We start from the raw sequence: 20,133 nt of genomic DNA, 5'->3' as shown, positions 1-20,133 counted from the left end.
GCGGAAAAGGGAGTCGCGGGGCCCCTGGGGGCCCCATGCAGCTTTTCACTGTCTGCATAGCAGACAGTGAAAAGCGCGACGGGTGCAAATGCACCGGTGGCACAGCCGCAACACCGCCGCCTCCATTTGGAGCCGGCTTCCGTGTTGCGGCCGAGATCCCCGCTTGGCCGGCGGGTGGAAACCAGGTTTCCGCACGCCGGCCCAGCGGGGATCTCCAAATTGACCCCATGAGAGTGCGGCTGCATTGGCGGCAACCCGGCGGTTTTACTGCCGCCCGCCAAGGTTGAAATGAGGGCCTTAATCTATTGAAGTGGTGATTGTTAAGAAGATGTACTCCTTTCTTAAAAATGGTATGCTGTAGTCATCATCTTTGATGTGTTTAGACATAAAATCCAGTGAAAAAGTGCAGAATGACCAACAAGTGATCGGGCCCCTTGAGAGGATCAAAAAAGTTTTGTTGGAGTGAGTGGAAAGAGCTTATAGTTCTGGTGTGGGTGTAATTGTCTCACTTAATAACGTCAAGCCACATGTATCAAGCTTTTTTGCATTTGAATCGCAAAATTTGTCAGTTTGCGAATGCAAAAATGCCTTTCAAGATGTATGAAAGGCATTCGCTGTGCAATTTTAAGGAATCGCTAAAATAGCGATTCCTTAAAATTACTACCCCATTCAGAGAATCACAAATTGCGTTTCTCTAAATAGGAAATCGCAAATAGGGAATTCCTATTTGCGATTTCCAAAGCATATGTATCAAACATTTCCTAAATGCAAATTAGGCATTTAGGAAATGCAATTACCACCAAATCCAATTTGGTGGTAAGCATGTGCAATTATTAAAAATGCATCATAAATGCATTTTTAAAAATTACATGTACCTCACACACGCCCCTAGGGCTGTGTGTGCTTCACATGTCTGTAAATATTCTTTTGGGGTGCTTCAGAGGGGGCCTCAGTCCCCCAGCACCCTGGGGTTTGCATTATCTAATTTGCAAATTCCTAACTGGAATTTGCAAATTGGGAAATGCAAAACCTTTCGCACCTATGGGCCGAAAGGCCCATAGCGATGAATGGAGTACCATTCTCTAATTGCGACTCGGTAATACAGATTGCGAATTTTAAGAAAACGCTATTACCGCATTTCTTTAATAGCAATTTCTTAAAATTCGCTGTTTAAGAAATGCAAAACGTATCTTTGATACATCTGGCCTGTAATGTTGTGAAAAACACCACCACACACATCCACCGGAAAAAACTCCTTTTGAATTAAAGAAAAGAAGTAAGGCTTTATCTAAACAGTTTTTTATGAGGATATGGCAGGCCAAGGGAATAAAATAATTGGTGGAATAACTTTAAAAGAAGGTTGTAAGGTTAGAATGAAACTACAATAGTGTGCTAGAGCAGGCAAAATAATCTTGGTTGTATGCTGGAGATCAGTTATGGGAAAATGGTTAACCAAAATCCATGATCTGGTTGAAATGGAAGTATTGAGCTGTAATTTAGTGAGGGTACCATGCAACCAGTGGTAAAGCGTCCAGTGTTTTGCTACATCATATTTGTGCTTTATCATAACTAATTTGACTTATATGTAAAGTATAAACATGATATGTTCAGTATAAGATTTGAGATATATCTGATTTGTAGCAACATTTACATTACATTAATCACAAATGAATCATGCCATTTATGTTTGATGCTCTTCCTTCTGAATTAATGCTAGTCCTCATCTTTGATTTCAAGTATATGCCTTCATGTTCTCTTTGTTATTCATAATTGATGGTTAATTTGTTGGTTGTTACTGTTCTACTTTAAATGGTGAATGTGTGTTTTCTTCTCTGTGTGTTTGTGTTAATAAACTACAGCCAAGCTGTTGGTCATTTATAAAGCACTGTAAGGAACTGCCATCACAGTGGTTCCAGTCACTGAATTTCACTGTTTGATGCAGAGTTCCGTTAGCAAGAAGCATGCTAGAACCCCAGTGTGTCATAAAATACACAGAGCAAATAGAGTGTGAGATTCAATATTTGCCATCTGAGCCACCTTAAGCTGTTCTTGCATCTTGCCTTTGCTGAGATTAAAGTAATTTTATTTTAAAATACTATCAGTTATCCAGACCTCTTTTTATCATAGTGTTTGCTCATAATCTTCTGTGGGCAATTATGTCCAGGTGAAAATGCCATATGTGGTGGAGATACATTGTCCAGTGTTGTTTGATCATCAAATTATGGATAAGTGCTGGTCAGTTAAAAGGATAAAAAGATGTGGAGTTTGTTGGGTGTGTTGCTATCTATTGGTGGAGTGTTGTCGGCAATTCATGCAATGGTATTCTGGGGATGGAGGAGATTGTGAATACCAGTGGAGAAGAGTATAGATGGAGGGAGGATGGCACAGTGATAGGGAATAAACAGTGGTATGAAAGTGGATACCTTTCATAAAACACAGAAGCTAAGGATTTTTCAGACCATACTGAAAGATAACGGTTTGATTTGATTGGATTGTAATGGGTTTGGGTAGAAATCTGGTGTGTGAAAAGAGTTTATGTGAAAAATGAATGAACCATTGATGCAAAACAGTGCAGTAACAAAGTACCCACAAAGTACCTTTCCAGTACAGAATACCATGCCTTAACAAAGTTTAATTATTTTCCCACTTTGTATGTGAGTTGTACTGAGCAGGACACATGTGTAATTCAAGACATTTTAAATTGCTCCAATATTGCACTTGGCTTGATGAGGTATAATTTATTGGTACAAATCTGTGTCTACAAATTTTCATATGTAGGTATTATTCTCAAAATTTGCAGATGGTTACAAGGGAACACCCATGTTCCATTGATGGAATACTGCCTGAACGCAAAGTAAAACACAGTGCCCTTTGCATTACTGTAGGCAAACTCCATTGCAAGTCATGATTTTCTTTGAAAAGTAAACCCCAAAGCAACACCTTATGTTGGGTTTAAGTCATTAGTTTTACCCTGTCCCAGCACCACATGCTAGTCATACATACACCCATGTATGTATGTCATGTTGACAATGTGTCGACGAGTATGTCATTTGGTCGAGAGTGATGGCTGAAAAAAAATCGAGAATGCTCCTATGTGTTGTTTTCTGAAATACATTGTTATTAAATGATTTATAGATGTTTTCAGTCATTATTCAATTTATCATTGGACAAAGACACAGCGCTTCCATTAAAATTTTTATCTATAATATTGAATTTTGCTTTTAACTTTTTTCAGTGCTCCTTTCACAACATTGTTTCTGACACTATATACAAACGGGTTCAACATAGAATTCACCATATTGTACATTATACCCATATCTTTCTATAAGGAGTGGACTGAGGATGGACTGATGTATGTAAAAAGCACAGAAGCGTAAAATATAACTCTGGAAGTGGAAGCTGTGGAAGTTAGGTAGATAAAGCAGATGGAAAAAGCTTTTGTCCTTCCCTCAGAAGACTTGATCTTCAGAATGACCATCACAATCCAAACATAAGAGATGATAAAACGAAGAAGTGAGGCACCCAAGATGACAGTTGTCTCAGTGAAGATTACAAGCTCAGTGGTAGTATTTGAACATGACATCGCCAGAAAAAGCAGAAGATCACAAAAGAGAGACAAAATTGTAGTACAAATTGTATTGACGAATGAAGAGAGACGATCACGCATGTGCAGAGCAGCAGTGACACACGGATCCGCACTCTCATGATTTGCAAATAATGCAGAGGGTGACATATTGCCAAATATTGATCAAAGCCCTTAATCCCCAACAAAAAATTGCCAATATTTCCGATGAGAGGAAAAAATGCAATTAGATGATGAAAGCAGCAGAAGACATTGCCTTGTTCACTGACAGCAGGTCCACCAACTGTTTTGGAACTGTTAAGAAGGTGAAACAGAGGTCCACACAGACCAGGACAATCAAAATGAAGTACATTGGTGTGTGGAGCCTAGAGTTTATCCTGATAATAATAAAGGATGTGAGGTTTCCTAGTAAGATGATTGTGTACATGGTGAGAAGACAAACAAGAGATGGATCTGCTGTCCAGATGTCTAGAAAAACCAAGGAGAATGAATTCTGAAACAGAGCTCTGGTTTTGTCCCTCCATTTGACGTGAATCTGTGAAAACCAAAATAGAGTTTTACATTCAGTCCAACACCCAAGTCTTCCTAATGCACTGCTCATGACTTCACACATAAGGTCAAACAAAGCATTGCAAATGACATTAGTTTGAGAATGTTCAGATGAAAGTACTTTTATCTAACATGATCAAGCAAGAGAGAGATGTTCAGACATCTGACATTCTCTATTTGGGATTGGTGTGAAAATTAGGGAAACAACAGGAAAGATTGCAGCATTTTACAACACAAATTCCTCATAAATTTACAGCACATTCAAAGGTTCCTAATGAACCATTGTAACACTTTTGTAGTATATTAGACAAGCCTTACCCTTCTCAAGGAGTGTTAGAGCACACCTTCCATAAGAACACAAACATTGAGGCAAAATACTGGGATTTCTCACCACAATCACTGAAAAAATAACTATATGTGTTAGAAGCAGTTAAGAATAGAGTGATCCCATTGTTACAAGACCTATCTTTTTGAAAATGTCTAATGCCATTTGCTTTATTTATTTTTTCCACTTTGCCTCACCAAAGGAGATTCTCAATCATTTCACACATTATGACAGATTTTCTACTTGAAAACGGAAACACTAAAAAGGCAAAAGAATTAATCATCTCATGTGTCATGTATACCAAAGAAACTAAGGGGCATATTTATAGTCGTTCGCGCTGAATTTGCGTCATTTTTCTTATGCAAATTCGGCACAAACTGAGCTCTATATTTATATTTTGACATTCAACATGTCTAGCATCAAAATATTGGAGTTTGCACCATTTTTTTCATGTGTGAACCTACCTTGAGTCAATGAGATGCAAGGTAGGTGTTCCCATCCAATAAATGGTGCTAACACCATAGCGCATATTATCCCCTGTGTAAAAATGATGCACGGGTGCGAGGCGGGTCTGAATAATGGTGCTTAGCTTGCATAGCACCATTATTTCACGTGTAGGTCAGACCAGGCGTTGGGGACCTGTGGACCCATTTCCATTTTCAGACACCATGGAATGGGCCCACAGGTGCCCACCCCAAGCCCCAGGAACACCTACAGCCACACTAGAGGGACACCAGAGGATTGGGGACCTCATCCTAGGTGAGTAGGGTAAGTATTTTTTGTTTTTATTTTAAAGTGCCATTGGGGGCCCTAGGAAGGGGCCCCTGCATGGAACTGGGTGCAACGGCCATGCCCAAGTGACATTGGTCCAGTGTGCTGGTCATTGGGGTGGTGGGCATGACTCCTGTCTTTTATAAGACAGGAGTCATGTGTTACGAATGGTTGTGCGTCAGGAAATGACGCTAAGCTGGTTTGAGGCATTTTTTGCCGCTCAGCCTCCATCTCCTCTCCCTCCACCCCCACCCGGCTAGTGTCATTTTAGTTGACGCTAGCCCAAGCTTTGCGCCAACTTGCGTAATTTCATCAATATGGCGCCCGGCTGGCGCTCAGGAATGGCGCAAGCCAACGCTAAATGTTTTGGTTCACTAAAAAGTTTAAATATGGGCCTAAATGTAGATTAATTGCATGTGCTCTTACAGCAATTGTACTTCTCAAGTGTATAGGGATTATGGGATCAGATAGATTACAGCAATTGGCCATGCCCAGGCCTCATACAGACTGTGATAATATCATGGAGAACTTTATTGATATAGATTATTGCATCTACCCACGGCATAAAATGACAGACACAGCCTCTGGTTCTAAGCAGTAGAAATCAGCAATAAGTCTCTATGACCCACAGTGAATTATCTCTGAACTATGATCTTTAAGCATATTTCATAAATTCAAACAATTTGACCAAACCATCCATTTGAAATACTGTGAAATACAGAGTTTATTTTTGCCTAAATAAGCTCAATTCATGTAAGACAAAGCTTTCCTATTCAGCAATTCAAACCAGTAATGTTATTTTTTCACCTGAAATTACAGATTTTCATTTTACATTTTCCTAACATGCTCATTTGTACTCCGTCACATTTTGAAAGAATAGAGAATACCAGAAAGCAAGACACAATGGGGGTCATTCTGACCCTGGCGGCCGGTGGCCGCCAGGGCCACCGACCACTGGAGCACCGCCAACAGGCTGGCGGTGCTCCCACGAGCATTCTGACCGCGGCGGTTCAGCCGCGGTCAGAAGCGGAAAGTCGGCGGTCTCCCGCCGACTTCCCGCTGCTCGGGGGAATCCTCCATGGCGGCGGAGCGCACTCCGCCGCCATGGGGATTCTGACACCCCCTACCGCCATCCTGTTCCTGGCGGGTCTCCCGCCAAGAACAGGATGGCGGTAGGGGGTGCCGCGGGGCCCCTGGGGCCCCCTGCAGTGCCCATGCCAATGGCATGGGCACTGCAGGGTCCCCCGTAAGAGGGCCCCACTGTGTATTTCAGTGTCTGCAATGCAGACACTGAAATACGCGACGGGTGCAAACTGCACCCGTCGCACCCCTGCAACTACGCCGGCTCAATTCTGAGCCGGCGTCCTCGTTGCAGGGGCATTTCCTCTGGGCCGGCGGGCGCTCTTTTGGAGAGCGCCCGCCGGCCCAGAGGAAATGTTTGAATGGCCGCCGCGGTCTTTTGACCGCGGTGCGGTCATTTGGCGGCGGTACCTTGGCGGACGGCCTCCGCCGTCCGCCAAGGTCATAATCACCCCCAATATGTCATGAATGGGTGAGGGTGTTGAAGAATGTCCACCATATATGTCATGGATGGATCGACTATATGAATGAGATTGTCAGAATGCCACCAATAATGTCACTATAAATATCATAAACGTGTAACCGATACTCTGGGTTTAGGCTCAGTATCACTAAAATGATACAATGATTGCCACAATCAGTCATGGATGTGTCAGTACTGTACCAGACATAGCCACAACTTCACCAAAACCAAGAATAGTTCATAATGGGACATTATTATGCCAGGGATAGCTAGAATGTAACCAGGAATGCCCACAGTAGCAAATGGATAGGAACTATGGTGGAAGGAATAGCTAGTATGTCATCAATAATGGCCATCTGTTATTATGTATTGACCACTATTATTCAAGAATAGCCACAGTGCTCTCAAGAATACCCCAAAATATGTCATGGATTGGTCAACTCTATGCCGGGGATAAACAGAAGGCCACCAACAAAGTTGTCAACACTTCAACGGTGATTTCACTTGCATCCATTCCATTCCACCTTAATTCCCCTTTGGGCAGGCACAGACATTGGATACCTCATGCCTAGGTGTAGATCAGCACTCAAGCAGGTATGTGCATCACCAGAATTCTTACTCTCACACTCTCGATTAAGTTAATGTTCTCATTTTTCCTCACAATAGGCCTGATGTAGATGTTGGCGGTTCCACTGCCAAGCTGTGTTGGGCGCAGACCCGAAAAGACCATCAAGTTGACAGTCTCCCACTTGCCGTATTTAGATTACTGTGACCGAGCCGAAGATCACCATGACAGAGTCCACTGTTTCATGCAAGCTGCTTATTGCAGCCGACACAGCAGATTTTAATGGCGATGAGCACGCCCTCGACTGCCATCCTGATGGTGGGATCCCGCAGAGCGTATTTAGATCACACAGTTGTGCTGGTGGTGTTTCAGCGACAGACCCATGATGGCGGAAGTCTGACCCGGAACATGTTTACTATAGTACTATGGCTGTGGTCATTGATTAGATGCTAGCAGCCCGCACTTATCATATATTTGACAATTATGAACACCTGCAAAACACACTATAAAATTCACTCCATTTCAGACCATGATCCTTTGCCATCACACTGCAGCAGACCATTCGGATGCAGAAATTGCGACACAATAGCCATGTTTTTTCTCCATGTTTCTCTCCCTCTGTATTGTTTTGTAAATATTATGTTTAGTGGATTATTCTTCATCTGTTTGGGCACTAGTTTATTTTTCACAATAATTCACTGTGGAAGGGAGGTGAAATCCTCATTTTTATGAGGTAGAGTTGTCTATCGTGGTAGATAAAATCATAAGAGTAGAGCTACAATAGTTTGGAGCACAAGTCCACAATGCTACCATATCCCAGAAGAGGCAAATGTGGTCCAGAATAGTTGACAGAGTGAAGGCAAAAGCTAACAATCTGCGCACACAGGAGGAGATTAGGAAGAGGTGGAACGACCTATTGGGGAAAGTCCATATGCTGGCCGCCAAGCATCACCTAGAATCCCAGAGGACTGGAGGTGGTCCTTCCAGCCCTTCATTACAACTCTTTCCCTGAGAGGAGAAGGTCTTGCAGATCCTACATCCTGAAGGGTAGATTTGAATCCCTGTTGGAATGGAGTCTGGTAAACTACACTTAGGAATGTCTCACCAATTGCAAATTGAGGGCCAGATGTAGGTAGATTTCATTTTGCGAGTTGCAAATTGCGAGTACTAGCGACTCACAATTTGCAACTCGCAAAATGAAATGCAGAAAGGTGTCTCAGACACCTTCTGCGACTCGCTATGGGGTCGCATAGACCCACCTCATGAATATTAATGAGGTGGGTCGCAGTTTGCGACCCCTTAGCGAGTCTAGGCACTCACAGGGATGGTGGCCTGCTGGAGATAGCAGACCACCATGTCTGTGACTGCTTTTAAATAAAGCAGTTTTTTTTCTTTTTGCAGCCCGTTTTCCTTAACGGAAAACGAGCTGCAAAAAGAAAAAATACCGAAACCATTTAGTTTCAGTTTTTTCAGAGTAGGCAGAGGTCTATAGGACCACTGCCTGCTCTGAAAAATACTTTTTTGTGGCATTCACAAAGGGGAAGGGGTCCCATGGGGACCCCTTCCCTTTTGCAAATGAGTTACCATCCACTTGAAGTGGATGGTAACTGCGAGTTGGTTTGCGACCGCTTTCGCGGTCACAAAGCAACTCAACATCGTGATGCGGTCGCAAATAGGAAGGGAACACCCTTTCCTATTTGTGAGTCGGAATCACATTTTGCGAGTCGGTACCGACTCGCAAAATGTGACTCTGCATCGCGTAAGGCCTTTTGTGCCCCGCAAATTGCGTTTTTCGCCCGTTGCGAGGCGCAAAAGGCTTCCTACATCTGGCCCTGAGTTCTTCCCTAAAGTTAGACATTTAGAATGCTGCAACACCCTTAGCTAAAAAGATATATCTAAACCTGACTCCACAAAATACATTATGTCATACCAATTACCAGCATCATGGTTGTAGCTCTCCTTCTAACAATGTGCAATATCTATATTCAGATTGTGCGGTGTTCTCCATGGATCATCCTTTGCATTGGCTCTGCCCCTTGCTTTCTATCAATGTATGTGGTTGTTCTTTCAAAAATCATGCCCAAAACAACATCCATTTGCACAGGAAAGTATAGTGTTTCTAAGTGGTATTTTTTCTTATTCACACCATACCCATAAGTGTGTGCATTTTGCAAATGGGTGTTCATCTCCAATATAGTCATTGAAAGTGATATGTGTAACTTACATTTCAAACAAGTATTGTCTATGGTGTCAACAGATGACTACATCTACTACGATGCCCTGGTTTTGGATCTGCAAAACAATAGTGCAATGTAACCAATGCTACTTGAAAGGTGGTTGATGCTGACTGTCGCACATCTGAAACAAGGAGCAACAAAGTACAAATATCGTGTATAGAGTCCTGGGAAGGGTGCCAACCCGGTACGGAAACCCAACCACCATGGGTTTCAAAATGCACAGAACACAGGCGGAAAAAAAACACCTATGTCCCGTTCTGTAAAGTACAAAGTGGAAAACAAGAGAGAAAAGGGAGGGAAGAGCCGTCCCTTGTGGTGTAAGGCCGTCCTTACACCACAAGGGACGGCTCTGTACAATTCTGGAGTATACATCTTTTTGGTAGGATTTTTTTTTGCCTCTTCCCTCCCTTTTCTCTTTTACACACTTTTTAGCCAGGACCTCTCAACTTGGGCCACAACTCTAGGGGCCTTCTGTTTTCATAGAACCTATTTTATGTCTCATTTTAGAAGGACCTTACCAACTGGTTTCGATTTGCTCTAGTCCCTGAGGTTTAACTCTTCATGGGCATTAATAGCCCCTCTTTAGAGCATGCTCACAGTATCACCATTTCCATTCCTCTTTTTGTTGGTGACCACACATCTTAGTGCACCCAGCATCTTTGTGGTGGTTCTTTGCATTTTCACATATTATTTTTGTATTTTCTTTCACCTCCTTTCTAAATCCACCGGATTGTCTTGGTGGCGTTTCTATGCACACTATTCTCTAATGGGAGTATCTCTATTCAGCATATCCGCTCACGCCTAAGGGCCATGCATGTCATGGAGAACATCTTTGCTGTAATTTCAGTTTCTATGTGGTATATTATTGATTATTGTACCTACCGGATGGTAGTGTTTATTATTTTAAGAGATCCCATGTGTTCTTGTTTCCAGCCTTGAAAAAGTCTGTGTGGACGAAACACATGTTGGCTGTTTCTGAACATTGACATGCTTTCTTTCTAACGTGTGGACATGAACATCTTTGAACATTGATTGGATCTTTCCCAACATATAGGATTAAAGTTTTTTCTGCAACTTTGCTCATCGAGGACTTATTATTTGGAGTGCCCTGGTTTCTCTCTTGTTTTCCAATAGTGCAATGTAATGTTGTTCCACCATCCTTTACTTCCATATGTCCACACATTTAAAAAACTACTGCATTTGACAGTCACCATGCTGTGCTATGGTTTAAAAGTTCACTTCTTGTGTATCTCAACCATGTTGACGCCTTCTCTATACATTGAATTGATGAAAATGCTTACATCATTCATTATCTTTTGAATGCAAGATTTCCAAAAATGTGTTGTGGCATCCTGAATAGAAGTAGTAGCCACACACAAGTTAATTTGCACTATCTACATAATGACCAATTACAGTTGTATTTGTAATACAAACCACTTTGAATCCAATATTTTGAAGCCTGCTAGACCTTGGAATGGTCCAGTATTAGAATATACTTACCACTGCGTTGGGTAGAATGTCTGTCACATGTAACATTTAGCATTTCTGGACATCTCTACAAGGTCAGCACTGGAGTTGCCATCTGTGTAGAACAGGCTGCATATGTAAAATAATGAAAGTCACACAAAGGCCTAATCAGTACATCACTCTCTTTCTAGTTTTTAGGTTGGCCTTTTTGTAGATGAAGACCCATAAAATGCACAAACTATGTATTAATTACATATTCTCTGCAACCTTCACAGGTCCAAACACCTGGTCCAGTGGTCCACAGTGTGGCAGCCAAGACACCTTTACTCCAGCTCAGGAGCAAGCCTCCAGTGAGGACTCCACTGCTGTGCATTTGGACGATCAGGAGCCAGCTAGTCCATCTGGTCTGTCTGGCCAGACAGCTCCAGTAAGTTGCACTCGGCCCACACCTCCCACCACAGCTGCAACAGCATCTCACCATGAAGACACCTTCACTTACAGTGTTCCAAGGAGAAACACACCAATCCTGTGCCACCCCTCTAGTCTTGGCTGCCTTTGAGACAACAACAATACCGTCCCCAGTTATGCCCAGGACCCATTGGGATGGGGCACACTGCTTAAAGGGCAGAGGCCAAGTGAGGTCACTGGGATCATTGTCAGCCAGACCACCATTGGCCAAATCTTGAGAGCGGTATAACAGTCCCAAGATGTGGTGGGATAGGCTGTAACTGAGCTCCGGGAAATCAAGGAGGTGCATAGGGAGCACATCTTGAAACTACACAATCACAATGAAAGAATGAGCTCCCTGACTGGGGTGCTATTTGAAAACTATCACCATATGTGCAGGGATTTTCCCATTACATCTACCCCTGTCTGTGGTCCCCCCACTTCTGGGCCAAGTACACCACTACTAGCCACAAACAGGAAGGTGCTTCCATATGAGGAGCCTGCTCCTCCTACCCCAGTCCCTGCACCTGTGCCCCCCCTCCTCCGCCTCAGGGATGGTCATCGGGCAAGACCAACACCACCACCTCCAAAAGACACAAATCCTAATTCCTCCAGTGTGTGTCTACCATGTACTCTGTGGACTATTTCGTGGACACATATACCTTTTCTGCGGACAGTTGTATTTTGGACCTTCCAAACTGTTTTTGGCTATTCTACCATATTCCATCCGCCATGATAGACATTTTTTGTTAATTTAATCATTTTTTGATTCACCTTTCTGTTCTTTCGTGTCATGAAAATAAATGGTATGTACATGGACTACATCACTCTTGTTAGATTATTTGTCGTCTTTCATTTGTCATGTTCGTCTTCCACCATCATGATGAACATTCATTTACCAAAGAAATTTAGAAATGACACAGAGGTAAAGTGTTATCCTCTTAATTCAAAGAAAACAGACTCAAATCATAATGTATTTAGAACTTAAATATGTTGGCAACAAGTCATGAAGCGCTGTTCTGCTGCCGGGAGGTGTGTCACAGGGGCAGGAGCCCTTTAAAACTATCTTCGCACTCCCGCCGTCGCGGGAAGCGCTGTTCCGCTGCCGGGAGGTGTGTCACAGGGGCAGGAGCCCTTTAAAACTATCTTTGTGCTCCCGCCGTCGCGGGAAGCGCTGTTCTGCTGCCGAGAGGTGTGTCACAGGGGCAGGAGCCCATTAAAACTATCTTCGCGCTCCCGCCGTCGCGGGAAGCGCTGTTCTGCTGCCGGGAGGTGTGTCACAGGGGCAGGAGTCCTAAAAGGACATTCACCCTACTGCCCTCAGCATCTCTAACTCTGTTGCCCCTTCGACCTTGGCAGATCCTGTTAACCAGGGACCACCCACAAGCACCACGAGTCAAGTCAGCGAGGAATGTATTCCGTCCCTGTCAAGTGTTCCATACATTCTGGGGTCCACTCGTATGCCCAACCTACCTAATTCATATATAGCTGGGGCCACATCCAGCGAGGTTCACATGGCACATAGCGAGAAAGCCACTGGTCCTGTTATACTTGAGGGAATTAGTATGGTTCCTAGCAGTTCCTCCCCCTGTAGGAAATATCCTCAGAATAAAGCAGGGTCCATAAAAACAGAGGATCTCGATAAGGTACTCAGCTGGAATATAGCAGGGTTGGAAAGCAAATTACAAAGTCCGGATGGGGCAGTCTTATCGATGATCACCTGATCTGCCTCTTCCAAGAAACGTGGGCATTAGAACCCAAATATAGACTAGGCTTTAAATGCTATTGGGTTCCAGCACGCAAGTCCTCTTCTGGGAGACCATCGGGAGGGCTGCTTGTGTGGATCAACACTTCTCTTAGGTGCAAGATAGAAGAAATAGATACGGGTTGCCCTGACTTGCAAGTCCTATTAATAATGATTTCTGAAGAGAGACTGTTACTTTTAATTAATATCTATAACAGGAATGTGAGCTCCCACACTGATTCTGATGTCCTGTCCATTTTGGACAGTTTTCTTAAAAACAATCCCTCCTTCTTTGTTTTGATTGGAGGGGATTTTAATGTCACTTTTGAACCTAATCCTCTAGTCCAAGGAATATGTAAAGAAGAGGATGCCCATTGGGGCATCCCTCAGCTAGTCTCCAACAAAAGACCAAGGCTGAATAAATCTGCGCGCTTACTGGCCGACATCACACTAGCCCATGGCCTCCGAGCCTGCAACAGTCGCTCACGCTCGGATGTAAATTTACAAGCAACCTTTAGGCGCGGAGGGCTCAGCAGTCGTATTGATTATATACTTCTTGACATCCGACTGTGGAGCCACATGTTTGATATGAGGGTCCAAAAGCAAATTGAGAGCGATCATGACCCGTTGATTTTATCGACCAGAGGACTTTTTCCTTCGTTTACTGTGCCCTATTCCAAGAGCCATGCCTCCCAGCTGGCTCTAACTAATAACAGACGCAACCTAAAATGGGAATCTGTTAATTCTTCCCCTAAACACCTGGCATCTATTTACAACCTGCTTGCCAACCAGATGGAGTGTATGATCCGCCTAAATGAGAATGGGGAGGGTGACAGAGTCTTAGCAGCCCACACTGACTTGTTCCAATCTTTAAAGCATCTTTTTACAAAAAAGTTTCTTAATAATCCTAACAAAAAGCACTGCGCTCCTTGGTTTGACACTTGTTGCAGAGAAGCACAACTGTCTCTCCTGGAAGCAATAAAAGATGGCCATGTTGGGCTGTTAAGAACAGCCAGAAAAGTTTATAAGAAGGAATGTTCTAAGGCACGCAGAAGTTGGGAAGAGGCCAGATGGGTTATTATTCTGGAGACTGCTAAATCTAATGACACATCTAGGTTCTGGAAACTAATAACTGATGACTGTAGCAACCCCCCTGCCGCACCTGGCTCCTCAATTCTCTCAGCATCATGGGTAGAGCACTTTGGGCAACTATACGAAGGGCCTTCTGAAGCATCTTTGTGGGCCCCTGATGCCCCAATAAACCATGAGACCACCCCGATCACATTCTCTCTAACCGAAACAAGAGCAGCAATAGACTCATTGAAATGGGGAAAGGCCCCTGGCCCAGACAAGATTCCAGACGATCTATACAAATCAAGACCAGATATATGGGCACCATATCTCAACCTTATCTGCAATGCTATTGCAGCAGGGGCCCCCGCTCCACCCACTTGGAAAGGGGCCGAAATAGTACCCATTTTTAAAAAAGGAAATCCAAACATCCCTGCCAATTATCGTCCGATTAGTCTCCTTGATAACTCCCAAAAAATCTATGCAAAGCATCTTTTGCTCCATCTTGAGGAATGGATTATGGAGTCCGAAGCTCTTTCTGACCTACAAGCAGGATTTAGACCTGCAGTGAGTACATTTGACCAAGCCCTAAGATTCATGTCAATAAAATGGAAGAATGTTGACCTGGGGAGGGGTAATCTCTATGTGGTCTTCATAGACCTCAGAGCCGCATTTGATTTGATCCCCAGGAACCTGCTGTGGTCAACATTATCAAACATGGGAGTACCATCTGGTCTCCTGAAACTCATTGCTCAACTGCATGAAAATACTTTCGCTCAAATTAGATGTGGCCAGGGGGGCGAATTGACTGACCCCGTAGCTATTAAAAAAGGAGTTAGACAGGGATGTGTTCTGGCACCCACTCTTTTTTTGCTATATATCAATAATTGCATCCACTACTTAGAGAACTGAATAAATGATTCACCCAAATTGGTTGGGAAAAAAATCCTGTGTCTGCTATATGCAGATGACGCAATTTTGATATCTAAATCGCCAATGGGAATCCAAAACCTGATCAACAAATTCTGTGTTTTTTGTAGTGACTATGGTCTGGACGTAAACATTAAGAAAACAAAACTCATGATATATAGTACCTCCAAGAAACGCTTGCGCGTTAGCATAGAAATGAACTCGATTCCATTGGAGAAAGTAGATGAGTTCGACTACTTGGGTTTCAGACTATCGACCACAGGCAAATGGATGGCAGCCATTGACAAAGGGGCTCTCATTATAAGCCATAGAGGTGGGGCCCTTGTCCGTAGATCGAGAAAGGCTCCGAGTCCCCCCTTGAACATACTTGCAGAGATTTACGATGTCCAAATCAGAGCAGCGGCCATCTATGGAGCGGAACTTTGGGGGTCCCACAAAAACCTTGATACTCTGCAAACCAAGGAAAACCATTTCCTTAGACAGATTGCCCGGCTAGGTATGGGCTCTCCAATGACCCCTCTAAGGCTAGACCTAGGTTTAAACAGTATCAAAACCACAGCAGCCCTAAGGCCTCTCTCCTATTGGATTCGCTTATGGAAATCTGTTGAACTCGAACCATATAGGCTGGCTATAAGAGAGCTCATAGCCACCCCCCAGGCACTGGAGAAAATCCCATGGCTGAACTAAATGAAATCTGCCTGGGTCAAAATAGGTTTTCCTTCCTACTGGAACTATCCGGATCAAATCCCCAACAATGCAAAGAAACTTGTCACAAAAAGATATTGCGAGAAAGTTAATGAAGACTCCTTGCACCAAAAAGGGGCGGGCAGGCTAACAATGGATTTTCTCCAACTCAAGCACGAGCCCTGGCCTGAGAACTTCTTGAACCTTCCCATGCCTCCGTACGCCCGTGCTTTATATCTCCAACTAAGATATGGTACACTGCCTATTAATGGTTTTACGGCTCACTGGTCACCTAACATCACTTCAAATGATAGATGAATCTCTTGCCAAAATTGTAAAGAAACAACAGAGCATATACTATTTTTCTGCCCTCTGTATAAAAGTCCCAGAGGGAGGTGGATCATTCCCCTCTGCAAAAATATGTCATTACATGATAGAGCAAACGCCACCAGAATCTGTACATACGACTCATCCTCCGTGGTAGCTATTACAGTTACCAAATTTTTAGAGGAGGCCTGGTACATCCGGCGTAGGCTTATTGTTTCAAAGGACATGTGAGCCATCCCGACATTAGTCGACAGAAGGAGTCTCAACTGTTATTTTTTGCCTCTATATGAGGATTGACGAGGGTCAGGTCTTACGGGAAAACAATTGCACACATTGGTATGTTAGACAGAATTTTATATCCTAGCTTTTATCCTTTTTATTCTTAACATTTTAGCCATGTCTTATTTATTGTACTTTTTATCTACAATCAAATACTTAGTCTTGTTGATCTTATTGTTATACTGTCCTGATTATTACTGTTTTTATATTGTTATCTTGTTTTTTTTAACAAATACTATTTTATCATGTATGATTGTTATCTTTGTTACTCAAAATGGCCTAGATCTCTAGACCGAATGAACTCAAATAAATAAATAAAAGTCAATGAGTAAGTAAAATCAGGGTTTTAATAACCAGGTCTAACCTTAACGGTCTGTGTCATTCAAGGCTATATGCTCCACAACCTTGACATCATGGAGGAAAAGGAATATGCAATGGAATCAAATTAAATAGGCAAGCTATCACTAATGCATGACCTCAGTTGGAGCCATAAATCCTGCCATCACAATAGGAATCCTAGATCAATAACACCAATTATCTACATCATGGCAGTAACATTTGAGGCAACACAACCATTACAGGACACTGTGTCAATATCTGGTGCAATCACACATTCACCATTCCGTGGTGTGCTAACAAAAAGCTATATCAACTATGAGGAGACATATCAACAGTTACCTCCACTGTCCACAAATTGAAGATTTAACGAATGTGAAGGAGAAACAGTATGCCAGGGCTTGACATAGACATGTGGTTTGAGCAAGTCAAGTGGCACATATTGCCTTGATGATAGCATCACACAGAAAGTAGGTCTGATACAATCTTCCAAACTTCCATACTATCAGAGTGCAAGTTGTGTCTGTAAAAGATTTGTCCATCCCAAGTGAGTGTCTCTTCCAGGATCAAGACATGTCCACTTTGTACTTTCAAACAGCAACATATCACTGCAAATGTCACAATTTTGAAGTGTCCAAATGAAGATGACATGGTGAATGGACCTAAAACAGAATAACGAGGGAAATTTAATTTTATCACTTATTAACTCTAACTCAAGTGACAAGTTATGAGAACATACATACTTAGCACAAGCACAGTTATTTTCTTTCAATGACACAGTACTCAATGTGGGGAACCTTCGATCCACTGACATCTTTCCCTTGGACGTTCATGCACTGGCCATTAATAACAAATTATCGTAGTAGACTGATATGTTCTCCATGCCACAAGTTGTTCTGACATTGGAGGTTACAATTTGTAAAGGTAAACTTACATTCAGGTGAAGAAGTTGGCAATTACATCTTGACCTAAGTCAACTCCTTCTTCTACATCACTGTCATCTTCATGGGTCACTTCAAAATCCTCAACCGGTAACTCATAACGATCTCTCTCCTCTGCAATTACGGGGATATTCCTCTGCAGGGTAATGTTATGGAGAATGCAGCAGACAATTGTGATTTGGTACTCCTTATAGAGTAGAGGAAGGCTCCATGGGTCTTGTCCAGGCAACTTAACCTGGCCTTTAGGAGCTCAAAAGACCTCTCCACTGGCCTCAGTGTTCTTACATGGGCCTCACTGAAGCATCTTCCCTTGGCGTTGTTGGATTCTTCAGAAGTGCCAAGAACCACGGTCAGTTAGGATGTGATGAGCCTTCTACCCAGAAGCAAAACATCAACAGATTACTTACATATCGAGTCATTGTCTCTTTCTAAACTAGGATTCAGACAAAAGAACATCAAGTCATATTGTACTTACCAACAAACCAGGCCCTCTCTGGTCCAAGCTGTGACATCAGCATGGGTATGGTGCTGTTCTGAAGTATGAATGAATCATGTGTTGACTCAAGGAAGCGGACACACTCACTTGAGATGTATAAGTCTGGAAAGCAGACAACTTGTACATTGATGGAATGGCAGTTCTTCTGATTGCAGTAGACCTGTTCCCTATGTATGTGTTGGCACCATGGCAATATGCGTGCCATCTATTGCTCCAACCAAATGTGGTAGTCCAACCAAGGCATAAAATTCTTCCTTCACTGTGGCCAAATCTTGTGGCTGTGGGAATGGGATGTAGCTGTTGATGTGTCTCATCATGGAAGTAAGGACTTCCTGTAGCACAACACTGAACGTTGGCAGGGACATGGCCCCAGATACTGCCACAGTGTATTGAAAAGAGCCAATGGCCACAAATGCAGTATTGTAATGAGTTTCACTATTGGTGTTATAGCTGTTGGATTCATTTTGTGAGGTAGGAGGTCAGGCTCCAACTGCTGACACAAATCCATAGTTTGCCTATTTAGCCAAAATGTATTGATGACACCCCTTACTTCCATGATGGGAACATTTGGAAAGGGCCAGAACACATGAGGCTACACCTCCTTCCCATAGGTTCAGACACCTGAATGTATGCATGGAAAAGAAAATAGCAGTTGAAATGGTCACAACATACTTTTAATGTCAACAAATATCTGTATTCTTGGTAACAGTAGAAATTTAATTGGGTAAGATATGTACACACTCATTAACATCACATTTTCGGTCCTCAATTATTATTATTATTTTTTTTCTTTTTTCGTTATGTGCAAAAAATGCATTTGAAATGTATTACTTTCACATATTTAAAAAAATAATATTCTTAAAATACCGTCAACTGAGATATTACTTACCCGCGGCAATATCGGTGTCGAACACAGTCACGGTTCACATTTCATAGTGTCATATCTTGCCAAGAACAGTGTCGTTCATATCTAACATTTAGAAATACACTAGCCTCCCCTTTGAGTGGTGCTGATGCACTAACAATTTAAAAAATGCACAGCTTCACACCCTAAAATGGCAGTTGCCTGGCCTTACCATCAGGACATTAGCTACCCATGGTCATCAGCCTAATTTGACCGCCTAGTAGGTGACACACTGTCAAGCAATAACGTGTTTGTACCACAGAGAAACAATGTTGACCAAGTTGGTTATTCCCAATTAGTTCTAGACGTTGTGTGCCTCCCACTTAAATACATGTGCTCGGCACCGGAACATCCTGGGGGAAAGGGGATGGGTGAAAAGAGAGAGACACAGGAGCCACAGGTCCTGATCCAAACGAATGGTGATGTTTCACAAAGAGCCAGCATCTCCTATGGTAAATTACACATCAGTCAAGGAACTCATTGCTCATAACCCATGTATATGCTTGTCTCTAACTACTATGTGCAAGCTAGGTGTACCTGTTAAGGTCCCCTTTCCCGCTTTAATTGGCTTTCAATCTCTATAGTAATTTTCGGGAAACGATGTAGATTACCCGTAATTAAATAAGAACCTTGAACCTCCTGGAGTAAATAAAACTGCTTCCACTGTGACCCCACATTGGTCCCAAGTCACCTCAATGAACGCTTACCTAAATATTCTTGAAGTTCCGTGGATACCCTGCTTGATTCACCTTGTTGAGATTTCCCAAGATGCTGACTCACTCGACTTCCTAGACATTTAAATTGATAATAAATAATGACAAAAATTCTCAGTTAATTAGGGTTTTCAGACATTCATGGGTTAAATACTGCACTGTACTTAGAATTCCAAGGGACACAATTCAGTGTTTTTGATCACACTGAAAACATAGGGTAA

At 42.7% G+C, this 20,133-nt stretch overlaps 1 long non-coding RNA gene across 1 annotated transcript in view; it reads left to right on the top strand.

The window, feature by feature from the left end:
* The window catches only part of LOC138267851 (uncharacterized), a 184,669-nt gene extending 172,380 nt beyond the window's left edge, over window positions 1-12,289 (top strand). The window contains exon 3 of the long non-coding RNA XR_011199881.1: window positions 11,316-12,289. This is a non-coding gene — a long non-coding RNA (uncharacterized lncRNA). The remainder of the gene's footprint in view (window positions 1-11,315) is intronic.
* Window positions 12,290-20,133: the final 7,844 nt, after the last annotated feature.

The sequence above is a fragment of the Pleurodeles waltl genome, chromosome 12, assembly GCF_031143425.1.
Source record: "Pleurodeles waltl isolate 20211129_DDA chromosome 12, aPleWal1.hap1.20221129, whole genome shotgun sequence".
Taxonomy (NCBI): domain Eukaryota; kingdom Metazoa; phylum Chordata; class Amphibia; order Caudata; family Salamandridae; genus Pleurodeles; species Pleurodeles waltl.
This window is presented reverse-complemented; position numbering and strand designations above follow the sequence as displayed.